A 10,365-nucleotide genomic window follows, 5' to 3' on the forward strand; every position below is an offset into this window, starting at 1 on the left:
TGTTTCAGCCAGTTGCAGAGTCCAGAGCAGGTGGCTGGAAGCCACTTGCCCAGAAAAGAGCCAAGCCCTCAGCTTCTTGCCCTCATGATTCCCTGCTGGCAAGTGCCATCTTTTTATTCCACAGTGATCAGCCCCTTGATGGGACTCAGGGACCAAGACACTCAGCTGTAAAGTGGTGTCACTCAATTTGGCCTTCCCTGCTAAAAGCTCTCCTTCCCCAGCTATAAAACATCCTGCACTGGGCTTCACTGGCAGGTGGGATCTGGAATGAATCTACAGATACTTGACCTCAAAAGCTGTTTTTCCCTCTTCTTGTAGCTCTCAGGATGTGAATTCTCACAGGGGCCTCTCCTGACTCTGCTCTTCCACAGCCCCTTTGCTTGAAGGCCCAGCAGCAATTTAAGGTGCTGATTTTGCAGATCATAGCAGCAATACTGGCCAAAATGGGTGACACCGGGCAGGGTCCAGCTCTCCAAACCCTGATACTTTGCGCTGCTTGTAACATGCATGGATGCAGACATTCTTGCTGCCTTGCTCCAGGGAAGATGGACTGAAAGAAAAAAGCAGCTGAGACCACCATCAAGAAGGAGATGTGGAGGGATTTTGGGGCCCAGAGTGCCTGAGATCTGTCAGAGCAGTGGGCACACTCAGCCTGCATCACACAAGTCTGGTGGAGCACTTTAATCCTACATGAAGGTATCAGAAAGGGATGCTTTGCCAACTCCACAGCCTGGCAAACAGAGGGGAAAATGTGCTGAAAGCTATGACTTCCTGAGCATGTTCTCTGTCTGGAATCTGCCTGCAAAACAACTCAAATTTCTCAAAGGGGTTCATTATTCAAAACTATTTGCTGAATAATTTCTCTGAGTAATTGCAGGTCTGAAGCTTGTCAGCAAACAATTCATCATGAACATCCAGGCAGGCAGCTATAACCATGCTCAGGCTCTGGTCTGTGGGTGGATAACCCCAGAGTTGGGCAGGAAGGGTAAATAAACTTGTTTACAAAATCAGGATCTTGCCAGGAAAAAACAGAAATTGTGTCAGCTTAAAATAAGCTGCTTCCACCATGGTTTCTAGATAGAACTGTCTGAAAAAATCTGGCAGAGAGAACTGGGCATTGGGGACTGGCCCTGGGCTGCCACATCCCTGCAGGTGGTGTGTGGCTCTGCCCTCCAGCTGCCCCCATGTCCTCGAGGGAGCAGCCAAACTGGTCTGCAGGCAGGGAAAGGAAAGGAGCAGGAGATGGGGAAGGAGGAGCTGCCTCCATCCTTGCAGGGCCCTGAACACCATGGGCTCTTTAGAGCTGTCTGCTGGAGGAACATGTCACAGACCCACCGTCCCCAGAAAATGTCACCAAGCAGCACTGACAATTCACACACACACTTGGAGAAGGAGCAGAGACCAACTGGAAGCATTTCCACAATTCAGGGCTCAGAAAGTGAACAGTAGCACTGGGCTGGGTACCAAAGTCATCACTCAGGCTATGCTTCCTGCTGCAACCATGAAATAATAGATGTCCAATTAACTGGCAAAGCAAGATGCAAAGAGAAATATTACTTGCAGAGAGCTGGCATACTGCCCGCAGAGTTATAATAAGAATATTTTATTTGCCTGGGCTATAGATAACTTATTTCTCTTCTCTCTCTTGCTGCCTCTGGGGTTCCTGAGAGTATATGGGCTTTCTTGGAATAACTTTTCTTTTCCAGCAATCTCTAAAGTCCTCTCACATTCCACCAGCTCAAATTTATTTCAAATACTGCTAGACTAAACACAGTCCTAATAGCTGGTCTTAGAGAGTATCTGGAGTATCTGACACACTCAAACTGCACAGATTGCAAATTTGAGGCTGTGGTACTTTTCAAAATATGTCTGTGTGGGAGCAGAAAGGAGAAGAGGGGCCAACCTACTTCAGCCTTTAGAATAGGCAGAGCAGAAATAGGAAAAGAAAAAAACCCCAACACCCTAGGAAAAAAATTAATTGGCAGGGAAAAAGCCTGCTTCACATTGCAGTTTCCCAAGTCAAAGTAAAACCGTGGAGGTGCCAATAGGACTGGACAAATGTCAGCTCACCATCGAGCTGCCCAACAAGTTATTAGAATCCAGAGACCATTGCATGCACAAAATCTCATGCACAGTGCCCTGGAGCCAATACAAGGCACGTACTGCACATCCCTGAAAAGCACAGCAGGAAAGGATCCAACTGCAGCCCGCCAGCCTATCAACTACACACGATTCAGATTAAGGGTAACTAGCATAAACTAAAGCCTCTGAACAAGGTGTCCAGCAAAATAAGATTTTTAATGGGTCAGTCCCTCCCTGCAGGTGCTGCAGCAGCAGCTGAACTCTTTGCTTAACTTCACATGCAACCACAGCCCAGGGTGGGAAAGAACTGATCCCATCTAATTGTTGCAGCCATTAACCTAAAACGAGTTCTTTGTAATTCTCTGTATCTGTTTGGCCCAAGAGTGTTTCCAAATCCATAGAAGCAAGTCAGTAGTTGTAACCTGGTAAAACTGGAGGCAGCAGGCAGATAAGTGACTCACTGAAGGTCAGAGCATGACCCGTTTGCAGAACCAAGAATGGAAAATCCTTTGCCTCTCAGCCTTGCATCCCAATTGCATTCCTGGTGGTCTCTGATCTTGGGGAAGGCAATGCAAAGGCAGTTCCAACACACACACAGGAATTTATTTGAATTACACTGCTATTGAAACAGCCTAGAAATGTGACCTATCAATTCTGTTTCCTTCTTCCTCTCTTTTTAATTCTTAAATTTTTTTCTTCTCAAGCCTTTCATTTGCAAAATTCTTTTATTCTTCCCTTCTTCTTTTGTATTCTTTCACTTCTCATTTTGCAGTATTTCTCTTTATTTGTGGAGAACAGACTGGAGAAAACCAAGAGGTACATCCTTAGTGGGAAGAGAGCCCTTAAAATCAGCTGCCAGTTAATCCCTTTGCTGCTGGTGGCTGCCCCTTTCCCCTCCTGACAGCAGCCGGGAACACAAGGGTGGATGGCTGTGTAAATGTGCAACGTGAGCTCAGGATTTTACTTTGTAAAGTGATGACAGAGTGAGAAGGAAAACACAGGATGTGGCTGGAGAGTGGAAGATGTTTCCTCTGCGACAGCACCATCCTGGGAGCCCAGCGAAGCCCCAGTTCTCACCAGTGGAAGCCTGGTGCAGGTGCAAAAAAGCAATCAAGTAACCTAAAACACAATGAGACAGCCTTTTCCTGCCACTTCTTGACCTCATCCTTTCTCAAACCAAACACTGCTGTTCTTTCAGGGGGGAAAAAAATCCCCTGTTGCTTTTGACCAAACAAGAAAAGAAGAAAAACAGATCCCAGTGCAGCTCCCGCTGTCTGTGGGTGACTGAGCAGGGCTGAGGAGAGCAATGCCTCGGCTCCACGCTGTCAAGCCTTGCAGCTGCAGGCAGGGAGCTGCAGTAGCACAATGGCCTCAGAAATGCCTTGCCAGGGTCAGGCAGATCAAGCCAAACACGTGTAGTTTCCCCATTTTTACTCGGAAGGCACCACGTGAGATCCTGGAGGCAAATATATAGTGCCTAATAACTCCCAGAAAGGAGAATCACAGAGCCATTTTTGTTGGAAAAGACCTCCAAGGTCAGTGAGTCCCAACTTTGATCCAAGAAGATCAGAAGATGAGAGAAAACCCAGGTTGCCTCCAACACCTTGCCCACATGTTGGTCCTTCACCAGCTAATTAACTCCATCCTGATGGAATTCCTCCTGCCACTGCACTCCACTCCCAGGAAAACATACATCTCTAGAAGGGCCAAGAAAGGATCCTACAGAAAGACCTTGCTTGTGGCATCACAACCTCCGAGTGTGGGAACAGGCTTGTCCAAAGCAAATACCAGCAAAAAAAAAACCCCAACAAAAATAAAGAAAAAGTCAAACTCAGAGTTAAGAACGAGGCAGCCAATTGCTGGGTGTTCCTGCACTAAGTGGCATCCCTGCAAGGAGCAAGTCAGAATATTTTAACCAAAATGTTCCAGCAAAGAATCCATTTCTGGCAACTAGGCTGTATTGGAAATTTCCTTCCAATCAGCATGGCCAGAGAAAAACAGCTAACAGTGACAGCAGCAGCCTAATCTATACTGAAAGCTTTTTCCTGAATATTGGGGGAAAAAACAAAGACAGAGAGAAAAAATAACCCAAACCCACTCTCCCCCCCCCAAAAAAAAAAACTTGTCCCTCATTGTCTTTTTAGACTAAAATAACAGCTAGATTTTCACTGGCATCTCAATTCCAAAGGCAAACTTTGCAAGCAGGCAGTTTTCCTACTGAAAATAAAGTAAAAAGCACCAATCCCAAACCTGCAGACTTTTCAAAAGCCAGGAACTGTGTCCAAGCACACTGACCTTTTGCTAAGCTCTGAAAAATTTAATAAATGCAAAGTGCAACAGCATCTGGAACCTGCCCTGACATCTTGAATTCACATTCACACTTGCTGATGAAAGATGCTGTGCTTCTTCTTTTGAACAGGTTTGCACCCAAAAATCTTGCTGTGGCCTGGAGCCACGGCTGTGCTGAGGGCCTGGTCCCAAACTGACCCAATTTTGGTACATGAAGGGCCCTCATCACACTGGAGCTTCATCCTGCTGCTCTGCCTCTACCTGGTGCTGTGTGGTGGAAGAGAAACACAGTTTGTCCTGGTCTTACAAAGGGCTTTTGTTTTCAGGCTACTCCTGGCACCCTGATTTTCCCCAGGAAAATCTGTGTGTATGGTGCAAAATCAATCCAAGAATTGCTTCTATCTGGGAGTATCTGTGGAATAACACTACAAGCTTTACTGCCCACCATGGGCTGTACTCTCTCTCTTTTTGCAGCTGGCAGGGCTTTGAGGGAAACCTGATGCTATTTTGAGAATCCAAGAAATCCACGAGGTTCAGACTTGAGGCATCTAAAAGAGTAGAGGGAAACCCCACGCAATCCCAATTCCATGATTTTGGGATTAGCTCCCAGCCCCGCTGACCAGGGGCTGGATCCACGCAGTGGAAACTGGAGGGTGCACGTGCAGCTGTGCCTGGGTTTGTTCTTTGGCTGCTGGGGGCAGCCAGAACAGGAATAAAGCAAGCAGGCTCAGGGATGGACAGCCAGGGACAACCACAGCCACCAGCAGAGCTTGGCTGTCCCACACCCTCAGCGCCCTGGTGGCTGCACAGCACAAGCATTCCTGGGATTTGCTTGGGACAACTAAGGAACACACTGAGTTAATCAGGAGAAACGTCCTAGAAACTACAATCCACTGCAACGTACTAATTGTTACCACAAAAATGAACCTCTGCTGATAGAAAACAGGCGGCCATCACTTGCATGTATTTCACTCCATCAAAAATGTGTGTTTGTTTAAACATTTCAGATGTGTTCAGCTGCTCAGGACTGTGGATTGGTTCTGACGCCTGACTTCACATACACTCAAAATACATAAAATACAAGGGAAGATAATCAAGAAACACAAATCTAGATCATCGTGACCTGAAGCAGGAACCTTTATTCAAAAGACCTGCATGCCCAGACTACAACTGGGTAGCTGTGTCATGCCAAGGTGGGTCTCCCACTGTGCACAACAACACCCAGCACTTGGGAAATGCTTATATACACTCAGTTCACTGATTTACCATTAGCTAAAGGTCACCAAAGGCTTTGTAAAAAGCTTTATCCTCTCAGCATGATCATTCTAGGTGACAAATACTTCTGATTTACCCAGGACAAAAAATATACAGAGTCAGAAATCAATAAAGCACGCAAAGGTTGAGGGAAAGAAAAACTGGAGACAGACAGAAGTGCCCAATAACATGTGAAAGGTCATTGGCACCATCTCTCAGGCACTTTCACCCCCCATGGACATTGCCTGCTTGCAGAGACTGACAGCTGGTAGAGCTGCAACCCTTCCTCCCCCAGCACAGGCAAGCAGAACCTTAGACCACCACTCTTTTTAGTTTGCTCTAAACAACTGTTTGGTCCGAGTCCACAACCCCCACCAGCACTCATGGAGACACAGGAATTTCAGATATTTGGTCCCCACATCACATATCAGAACCCGCTGAATTTTGCCTGCTTCACTCCAATAAGCTCTCACCACCTAATTTTTCAATTATTTCTTTTCTCCTCTACTTTGGCCCCCGCTCCCCCCTGGAAAAGCAGACAGGGCAGATCTCCATGCTGCAGCAGATGGCACCTGGCTTCTCAGCAGCCCCTCTCACTCAGCATTTACCCACTCCACAGAATCCCCATTTTGTTTAGAGATGCCCTCCACTCCCCCCACCCTTTTTATCCTTCAGAAACACGTCCCCAGCCCTGCTCCACTGCCTGCTGACCACCTTTTTGGCCACCACTGCCTTTTTAACACATCTTCTTGGCTCTTCTCTGTCCCTTGCACTCCTCCCATGTTTTCCACAGAGACCTGTGTAGTGTCCAAACAAAACAAGAGTCAGTCCCAATGGCATTTTGTTCCATCCATTTTGAATTCCTACAATGACAGAGAAATAAATACAGAAACTGCAGCTTCTCTGCCACAAAATGTGGCTTTGCCAAAGCTGCGTGTGATCCATCTGCCTGGGGGATGAAACATGGAATTCGTGAAGGCACTGCCTGGTGGGTCAGGAAAAGTCTCCCTCATTTGTTGAACACATGGTTTGGGCAAGACTGGGAGTATTTTGATACTGGCACAGTCTGAGGATGAGAATCTGAGACAAAATTACAAACCCCCTCATTAGGTGAAAAGTGCCAGCTCCACTAACGGCATCTCAGCTGGCTGAGCACACTCTGCTCGAGAATGCCCAGCATTTCCCAAGATGAAGAAAGACATTTTGTTCAGATTGATGGTACACTCTGTGCCTCCTCTTCCTCTGGAAGCCAGCCAGGGGCAGAGCAGGATGGTGAGCTGGGACCTCTGCATTTCTGCGGCAGAGTTTTGCTCACGGACCTGTATGAGCACTTGAGCTCTCCAAAGCATATGTACTTCTTGAATCAATTCAGTTCTCATGCCAACAGCTTCCAGACCAACCCCATGGTAAAACGTGTCTGGATTGAGGCAGTTTTGCATGGCTTTCATTGCCAGCACTCTATCCCAGCACTCCCACCCAGGTCACTGCTCCTCCTGGAGAGCTACAGACCTCCTGTGGACACAGCTCGCACCAGGAGCCCTCCAGAAAACAGGGGTGTACCACTCCCCCTTTATAGAGGACAAACAGGAGGCCGCTTGAGTAACTGACCAAAGGGCTCACAGCTACAGTTAGCATCACTGATAATGCAATACATGCTCCTTGACTCTGTCTCATGGTTTGAGGAGGAAAACATGGTCAATTGCGTGAGTCTCTGGGTACATCAACCCTTGCAAGAGAAATCCCTTCTGCCCTGCATCCCACCACAGCCTGCAGGTCATTGTGTATCTCCAAATGCAATGGACCAGGTCCAGACCTCATGGCCCAGATGGCAAGGACACCAATACCTGAAAAGCTAGATATAAAAGGCAATACCCCTAAAGTATAAATTGTGAGAGAAGACTGATGAACAGCCACATTTACTTGCCCGGCTTCCCCTCTGGGACAGTCTGCTGAAATTACTGCAGCATTCTCCATTAGCACCTCTGGTGTGACTCTTGAGGATGTCCTGGGCAGGGCTAAGAGTTGGACTCGAGGATCCTTGCAGGTCTCTTCCAACTCAGGATTAGCCTATTATGCTATGTATGGTTCTGTATTTTTTTAAAATCACCTCCTTCCATGAGGTTTTCCAGAGCCTTCAGTATTCAGTGGCAGCAACTAATTTCCCAGTCTCAGAGACAGGCTCACCTGCAGCAGAGGCTGCACAAATAAAGCTCCTGCTGAGCGCAGGAACCGCGCTGTGGGTTTGGGTTGTGCTTTGCTCATCGCCTCGCAGGGCATCCGTGATGGCAACTGCTGCTGACAGCAGGCGCAGGAGACGGACTCCTGCTGCCACAGGAGCCAGGCCGGGGGGAGCGGCAGCGGCGTCTGCCAGAGCCCAGGAACACAAAATGGGTTTTAGAATGGGCCACTGGGGAGATGCTGCGCTCCCCGGCTCCCGCGGAGCCTCGCCCAGACACAGCAGCGAGAAGAGGCTCAGCCAGCCCCGCCGGCTGCCGAGCATCGCTCCCGTCCCGGCACAGGGCTCTCCAGCATCGCTCTCGTCTCGGCAGAGGGCTCTCCAGCATCTCTGCCATCCCAGCACGGGGCTCACCGGCATCCCTTCTGTCCCAGCACCGTGCCCTCCAGCATCCCTGCCATCCCAGCACGGGGCTCACCGGCATCCCTTCTGTCCCAGCACCGTGCCCTCCAGCATCCCTGCCATCCCAGCACGGGGCTCTCCCACACTGCTCTCATCCCAGCACAGGGCTCTTCCACACCATTCCCAGCATGGCATGGCACTCTCCCACAGCCCCCAGGGCAAATGCTGCCCAGCTCCTGCAAGGACAGACCTCAGCCTGCACAGTCTGAGCTCGATCCCCCATTTGATTGAATCAAGGATAGAGAAGAGCTGCACCGTGTCAGCTCCAGAGCCAGCACCACCCACCCTCCCCATCTCTTTCCCAAACAGTCAGGTATCAATGGCTTTGTTAAATTCTGCTTTATTTATCCCTCTTCCCCTTGACTAGATTGTTTTTCAGCAACACCAGCGTGGGCAAGCCCTTAAATTCAAGCAACACGACTTTGAGGCACCACACCCCACACCCTCCCTGGCACCGCTGTGCACCACAGCCCCGCAGCACCCTGCCAAGTCACCGGCTTTCCCCCGCGAGCGCTGCGAAGGTCCAGCTTACGTAAGAAGAAACAAACTGGCTTTTCTTCACCACCCTTTCAATGCTGCCATTCATCCCCTGCCCTCCATCCTCCCAGTGCCACCTTGAAGGATGCAAAACACACAGCCAAAACACTTCATCTCACACGTTGTCCCGGGGTGAATGTTGTCCGCAGGTGATGGCTCGATAATTTTGTCCCCCTAAACACAAGTGAATTAAAGGGTTAAGGCAAAAAAATACTGAGATGCAAAGGTACCCATGCGTTAAGGACACCCCTACTCTGGCAAAGTCACGTCACTGCTCAAAAAGCAAGGAGTTCTGAGACCTGGCAGCCCTTTCCTGGAGGACGCAGGGGTTGCAAAGCCAGGTCACATGCATCCCACTCCACCAGAGAATCAGCATCAAACAGCGAGGGACCAAATCTGTTCAATGGTTGTGTAAAGACCTTGGCTCCAATGCTGAGCAAGCACTAAAGCTGGTTTCAGTTCTACCCAGCTGGAAACATCTTGGTCAAACCCCAGGTTATTTTTGCATCTGCACATCAGTTCTGCCTCGTTAGAGACTCCGTGCTGACTTTGGCCAAGTGGTCAACCCCAGGGAAAAGCAAGCCAAGAGGGGAACAGGACATAGCTTTGCAGGCTGAACATGCAATGACAAAGCCAGGTTTATTCACACACAAACAGCCTGCTTCAAAGCATTTTCCACCCCTCATGAAAATGATACTAGCATCATAACCATCTACATTCCACGATTTTTAGCCCTCTTCTGACTTCAGGCCAGCATGGATGCATTCTGCCTGCCATTATTTGTCAAACAGTAAATTCCAACTCCTTCAGGAAACCAGGAGGGACGGAAGCATGGCTGGTTGAACTCTTTGTCCTTCTCCCCCGCACATACACACTTTCACATCATGAGAACAGAGCAAGAAACCCACAAAAAATGCACATTTCCAAAGCCAGAGGCTACATCCCAGTTCTGGCAACTCAGTGGTCTTACCACAAAGCTCAGCATAGTCTGGATCCCCTTTGACTTCTTAACAATACATTCACAGTGGTGGCAGGGTGGGGAAGAAGGGCTTCAAAAGGGAGGAGCAGCAAGGAACAAGTTATTTTGAATCCAGAAGCCAACCACTGCAACATGAACACTCCCCGTCGGAGTTTTACTGCTCCTCCCGGGAAGAGCTTTGAAGCGTGGCAATGGAAAATGAGGAGAGAGCCAAGAGCACCCAGCATGTTGGTTTGGGACAGTTCTGCAAGCACTAAAATGTCTGAGATACCAATAAAGGCTGGACTTGGTGAGGTGAAAGAGAGAAAGTAGAGAAGACAGGGCCCTCGGTGGCCTCATGCCATCAGTACATTCCCCTGACTGCAGCTCCCAGGGAGGCTGATGAAGCCATTGGGATGCAGGCAGCTTGCTCAGACTCACACATGGGGTGTTTTGGACCTCAGTGTGATGCAGGGTGTAGTTAGCACATAAAGCTGGAATTCACTCACTTCATCCAGCTTTGGACGTGGAAAGAGAAATCAGTGTGTTCCAAGTCTCCCCTGTCTAGCCAGTATCAGCAAGGGAAGGCAGCCTTGGAAAAACCTTT

The sequence above is a fragment of the Corvus brachyrhynchos genome, unplaced genomic scaffold, assembly GCF_000691975.1.
Source record: "Corvus brachyrhynchos isolate BGI_N302 unplaced genomic scaffold, ASM69197v1 scaffold5, whole genome shotgun sequence".
Classification (NCBI taxonomy): Eukaryota; Metazoa; Chordata; class Aves; order Passeriformes; family Corvidae; genus Corvus; species Corvus brachyrhynchos.